Genomic DNA, 6155 nt, shown 5'->3' with positions numbered 1-6155 from the left:
GGCATTGGCCAACTTTCAAAAACAGGCCAAACATCGCAATAAAACACTGCCCAGAGAAACCATTCCATGGGTAACCGAGTACAATGCCAACAGCCCGACCTTGGTCAAACAAGTTAGGAACATGTGGCGGATGGTCACTACGGACCCAGAGTTAAAATGCTTTCATAAGAGTAAACTGTTGGCAAGTTTCTCCAGGGGCAAAAACCTGAAAGACTTGGTGGTCAAGACCGATATTACAGGTTTTGACGCCAAGAATGCACCCAGGCATTTTTTGAGCAAGAAAAATGGATGCTTTAAATGCCTGGGGTGCACGACGTGTTCATTTTTCTTAGTGGGAGAGTCTTTTCCCCATCCACACACCGGCCAGAGATTGAAGATCGGGTGGCCACTCACCTGCACGTCCCGTTTTGTCATTTACATAATAGTGTGCCCATGTGGACTCTATTATGTGGGCAAAACGGAGTGCCAATTAAAAGTCAGGCTAACTCAACACAGGTCAGCCATACGGGCAGCCCTGGCTTCAGGGACTAGCGACCAACCGGTGGCAAGACACTTTGCCATAAAGCACCACTCACTGGCGAGTCTGAGATATAGGGCCATCGATCAGGTTCCAGCTTCTCTAAGAGGTGGTGACAGAGGAAAGAGATTGTTGCAGTTGGAATCCAGGTGGATTTTCCGCCTGGATTGCTTAGCCCCCAAAGGGCTAAATGAGTCCCTTGGACTAATTAATTTCCTATGAATTAATCCATACTGTTGTGAGTCTAAAGCTTGTGGCAATCAATTGTGGGGTAAACTTGGGGGTAATAAGGATACCCACCACGGTGAAGGAGTATGGCCATCCAGTGACAGAGTCCTTTTCTGTGGGGTAATCCTACCTAGGACCATACATAATTACATTTGTACACCGCCCTGTAGATTAGGAGCCATTCTAGTTTTTTGCCACCCAGGCAGATATTTTAGAAGAAAAGAGTACCGGAGTTAAGATTGTATAGCACCTGCTTCATTTGTCACCTTTTACTGTTATAAACACTTTTTTTAACACCATTCTCGCTTTTAAATGTTTGTGTTTTAATAAGTGATTTTATTTGTTATTTGTTTTTCTGACACTCTAGCTCTGATCGAGCGCTGTTTTATTATGTGTCAGTCTCTCACCGCAATTAAGTATTTGTGCTTTGTGTTGTTTTTGTATTACCAGGGCTCCCGGTGCGTCTCCATGGTGACCGGCGAAGCCCGCTTGCGTCACTTCCGGCTGAGCGGTGACGCCGAAACCGGAAGTGCGGGACGGGAGACGCCGAGGCAAGCCGTGGTCCACGCAGCTGGGAGTCATGATGAAGGGGGTAAGTGGGGTCACTAGATACTATTTATACAATGCATGTATTATGTTTTGGTTGTCTGAGGAAGGGGACACGTCCCCGAAACGTTACCTGTTTTGCACAATAAATCTCCTTGCGGAGTATTCACGTTGATTACAAGTCTGTGAGTGCCACCTAATTTCTTTGACTGTATATATATATATATATATATATATATATATATATATATATATGCATAAAAGAGCAATAAGTCCGGCACTCCTGTATATGGGTTACCTTCACCCGGTGCCCTCGCAAAAGATAGGATACAAACAGGCGACGGCGCGGCACTCCAGGCTTGAGGAAGAAAACAACAGGCGACAACCAAGTCTGCAACAATGTTTTAATCTTAATAGATTTTCATCAGGTTACAATCAAACTGTTAAAACATCCTACCTTATATCCCCCACCAACACCATGTGAGTGTGACGTCTGCGCCGGCGTCCCACCCGTGCCGCCGCGGTCTGATGCCGTTAATACGCATCCGTCCGCCAGTCACCACGGGAGTCCCCGGCCGCAGCGCCGCTCGAGGACGTCATCGCGCACAGGCGCAACGCGCGTCCCCATCACCATAACAACCGGACAGTGATATGCAAACTGTTTAAAAAAGAGAAACACAAATAGTACACATACGTCTATAAGAATGACATCATGATAGGATCCATATCCATATATATGAAACAAGTATGCACCGATTGGTCCAACAAAAGGGAATAATACCACATTGTATATTGTAAGTAACAATCATAAAGAACTTAATCCTTATGTGATAACCCATAGGGCATTAAACTTATCAAACAAAAGAAAAAAAGAAAAAGATATCTTCGCTAAATTTAAATAATTACAACATTGCACCTAAGTTGAGTTTATCATTAAGCCCCTTGGGTGTCATAACACCCAAACGGATAATCCACTCTGTTTCCTTTTTTAACAACAGTGCCCCTCTATCCCCGCCTCTCTTAGATGCTGGGACATGGTCGATCATACGATAACTGAGGCCAGCTAGAGTATGGCGTGCCTCTAAAAAATGTCTCGCGACCACCGCTCTCTAGCGCTAATTTAATGCTGGAACGATGTACCGCCATCCGCTCCTTGAATTTCCGTTGGGTCTTACCAATATATGAAAGTCCGCAGGGACAAATAATCTGATATACAACATAACTACTGTTACAAGTAAGGTGATCCCTAATAATATATTTCTTGCCACTATCGGTGCATACTTGTTTCATATATATGGATATGGATCCTGTCATGATGTCATTCTTATAGACGTATGTGTACTATTTGTGTTTCTCTTTTTTAAACAGTTTGTATATCACTGTCCGGTTGTTATGGTGATGGGGACGCGCGTCGCGCCTGTGCGCGATGACGTCATCGAGCGGCGCTGCGGCCGGGGACTCCCGTGGTGACTGGCGGTTGGATGCGTATTGACGGCATCAGACCGCGGCGGCACGGGTGGAACGCCGGCGCAGACGTCACACTCACATGGTGTTGGTGGGGGATATAAGGTAGGATGTTTTAACAGTTTGATTGTAACCTGATGAAAATCTATTAAGATTGAAACATTGTTGCAGACTTGGTTGTCGCCTGTTGTTTTCTTCCTCAAGCCTGGAGTGCCGCGCCGTCGCCTGTTTATATATATACAACCAAGAGACCCCTGAAGATCCGCATCCAGGAGCATGTTAGGAATATCAAAAACAAGGTACTATCCCACGCGGTCTCTAAACATTTCCACATGTGCCACAATTCAGACCCTGAGGAACGGACTTTTAAAGGCATCGAACTTGTCTCATTGGGCGAGAGAGGTGGAGACCTTGGCAACCTCCTATCCAAGAGGGAGATGTATTGGATTTTTGAACTGAACACTCTGCATCCTGAGGGCCTCAACAAAGGCTATGAAATAGCCCCGTTTTTATGACGTAAGCACATTGCACGTTTAACCATCTCACCAGAATGACCTACTCTTTGTTGCTCGCCGTCGCACCTTGCAGACCCATATATTATACCACTATTACAGCCATACCACACTTGAAATGCCCAATTCCGGCCGAACTTGGAAGCCAAGCAGTGTTTGGGCCCGGCCAGTACATAGATGGGGAACCATCATGGAAGACCGGGTGCTGTAGGCTGGAATATGGGATGTGAGAGTGTTACTATGTCTTCCCCAAGAGGGGCTTCTGGTGGCTTGGGTGTTATGCAAATGAGCTTTGAACACATACTGCAATAAAGGAACTCAGTTCCTGGTAATTTTCAAACCCCCCTCTTTTAAAATAACTTCGTTATATTCTTTTTGCTATTATTCTCCAGACCCTCTGTTTTTCATATTTTTGTCTTCACTATTGCTCATGTAAAAGAAATTCTGCATTTTTAAAAAAAATGTTTTTATATATTTAGAATGAATTTCTGATAATTTTACACTTTACATTCATATTTATCTAGGTTCAGCCTATATTTTATGCTTATGGGTCTAAAGCTATTTATATACTAGACACCATCTGTTCAAAGGGAATATCCTCTATGAAATTATAATGATGTGAGGTAATTTTTTGCATCAGAAAGTTGTTTATGATCCTGCTCCTATCTTCATCATGTTTTTCTTTTTTTCATGTATTTATCATTGAGAATTGTCCCACCTAAGATGGCCACTGGGACTGTGTGCAGCAAGTGTCTGCAAGTATTATGCTCTAAGAAAATGGATGCCAACCACTTGATATCATCTAACGAATGGAGATGAACATAACCATACATTGAACTTCCTCTTATTAATGTTATCAGTCCTGGAGGAGAAGTTGCAGACACTCAGGAATCTTTTGAATCCCATGCTGGCCTCGTATTGAACATTTAACACGGCTCGCGGGCGCATGCGCTGTGGGCTCGGGATGTCCGTACCCGGCGCATGCGCAATGGACCAAAAACACGGTGACTGTGTTAAGATCCGGACACCACTCGCGGACGCATGCGCCGAGGGTCCGGGATGTCCGTACCCGGCGCGTGCGCAGTGCAGTGATCATGATGCCGGAAGTGGGGCGGACGTGATGTTACCCACTGTCCGGACAGGAAGTCCGGATTAATAACGCTCAGGGAGCTTTTTAAGGCTTCCCTGAGCTCAAATCAGACCTAAATAATAGCGATTTTGCTTAGCACAATCTAAGCAGTAGAATGAACATGACATAGCCTACTTTTAAGAAGTATTTAAATATGTTATTTTTTGGTGCTCCTAATTGACAGGAAGTGATGTAGAGATCACTTCCTCATTAACATGTGTATATATACCTGTGCTGTCCCACTTGCTCAATACCCCATGAGGAAGTCCAGACAGGACGAAACGCGTTGGGGATACCTACCTTCTCTTAAGTTAAGATATTGTTTTTTTACCTAAAGTTGGTCTTATCAATCGATACTATATATTGCTTCTAAATTGAGTCCTCATATGTTATACCGTATTTATTTATTTTTTTAACAAATTTTTATACATGTTGGTGATATATTTTTATATTGAAAAAAAAAAATTCTCTGATCATCTATTTTTTAATATTTTAATACTTTTTTGTGGTTTTGCTTTGTATCTTTTATTGGTGCAAATTCTATTATGATTAAAAAAAAAATAAACAGTAACCTCCTATTTTAATATTAATTGACACCATTGGTCGCTCTAAATTACTTTATCCACCATTTCCGAGATTATTTGTAAAACACCTTACCAGTGTTTTTTACTTAAGACATGAGCTGACGCCCTTAATATATCGAAGGGAGTGTCCATTTTAGGAGTGTTTTTTAGTAATTCTGGTCCATATACTAGTACAAATAGTTATCGTTATTTGGCGCTGCTCAGCTTCCTCCTTTTCACACATATATATATATATATATATATATATATATGTGCTCCATATCAAACAAACAAAGGTGGTCATTCCGAGTTGATCGCTAGCTACCGTTGTTCGCAGCGCAGCAATCAGGCTAAAAATCAGCATTTCTGCGCATGCGTATGGGGCGTAGTGCGCACGCGCGACGTACTTTCACAAAAAACTATGCCGTTTTACACAAGGCCGAGCGACTCTTTTCAGTCGCTCTGTTGATCGTGAGTGATTGACAGGAATGGGGCGTTTCTGGGAGGTAACTGACCGTTTTCCGGGAGTGTGCTAAAAATCGCAGGCGTGTCAGGTAAAAACGCAGGCATGCCTGGGGAAACGGAGGAGTGGCTGGCCGGACGCAGGGCGTGTTTGTGACATCAAAACAGGAACTAAATAGTCTGAAGTGAGGTAGGAGTAAGTCTGCAGCTACTCAGAAACTGCTTGAAAAAATGTCAGCACTGTTCTGCTAACCTTTCAGTCGCACTTCTGCTAAGCTAAGATACACTCCCAGAGGGCGGCAGCCTAGCGTTTGCACTGCTGCTAAAAGCAGCTAGCGAGCGATCAACTCGGAATGAGGACCAAAGTGCATTTTGATGCCTTTGTTTGCTTGATATGTTGTCTGAGGAAGGGGAATGTTACCGCAAAACGTCACGCATTAAATACCACACCCAATATGCACTAAACAGTTGTTTGTCAGTCTCTGAGTGCTGCCTATCCCATGGAGCACCTGTCTATGCAGGCTGATTGCCTGTAAGAAGGGCACCAGAGCCAGCTATTTGTGAGTCTGGAGTGCCGGGGTAAACTGCTATATATATATATATATATATATATGCGATGGCTGCACTCCGAGACTGTAGTAACTTAAAAAGGTGCTTAAGTGCTTTATGCTTTAAATGTTTCGGGATTGTAAAACTGGTACAATCCCAAAATGTTGAAAGAAAGAACCTTATAC

At 43.4% G+C, this 6155-nt stretch overlaps 1 pseudogene; it reads left to right on the top strand.

Annotated features, from left to right (window-relative positions):
- Window positions 1-3361: 3361 nt before the first annotated feature.
- On the top strand, window positions 3362-3481 carry LOC134967193 (5S ribosomal RNA; annotated as a pseudogene).
- Window positions 3482-6155: the final 2674 nt, after the last annotated feature.

This window comes from Pseudophryne corroboree, chromosome 10 (assembly GCF_028390025.1).
Source record: "Pseudophryne corroboree isolate aPseCor3 chromosome 10, aPseCor3.hap2, whole genome shotgun sequence".
In the NCBI taxonomy this organism is placed as follows: Eukaryota; Metazoa; Chordata; class Amphibia; order Anura; family Myobatrachidae; genus Pseudophryne; species Pseudophryne corroboree.
This window is presented reverse-complemented; position numbering and strand designations above follow the sequence as displayed.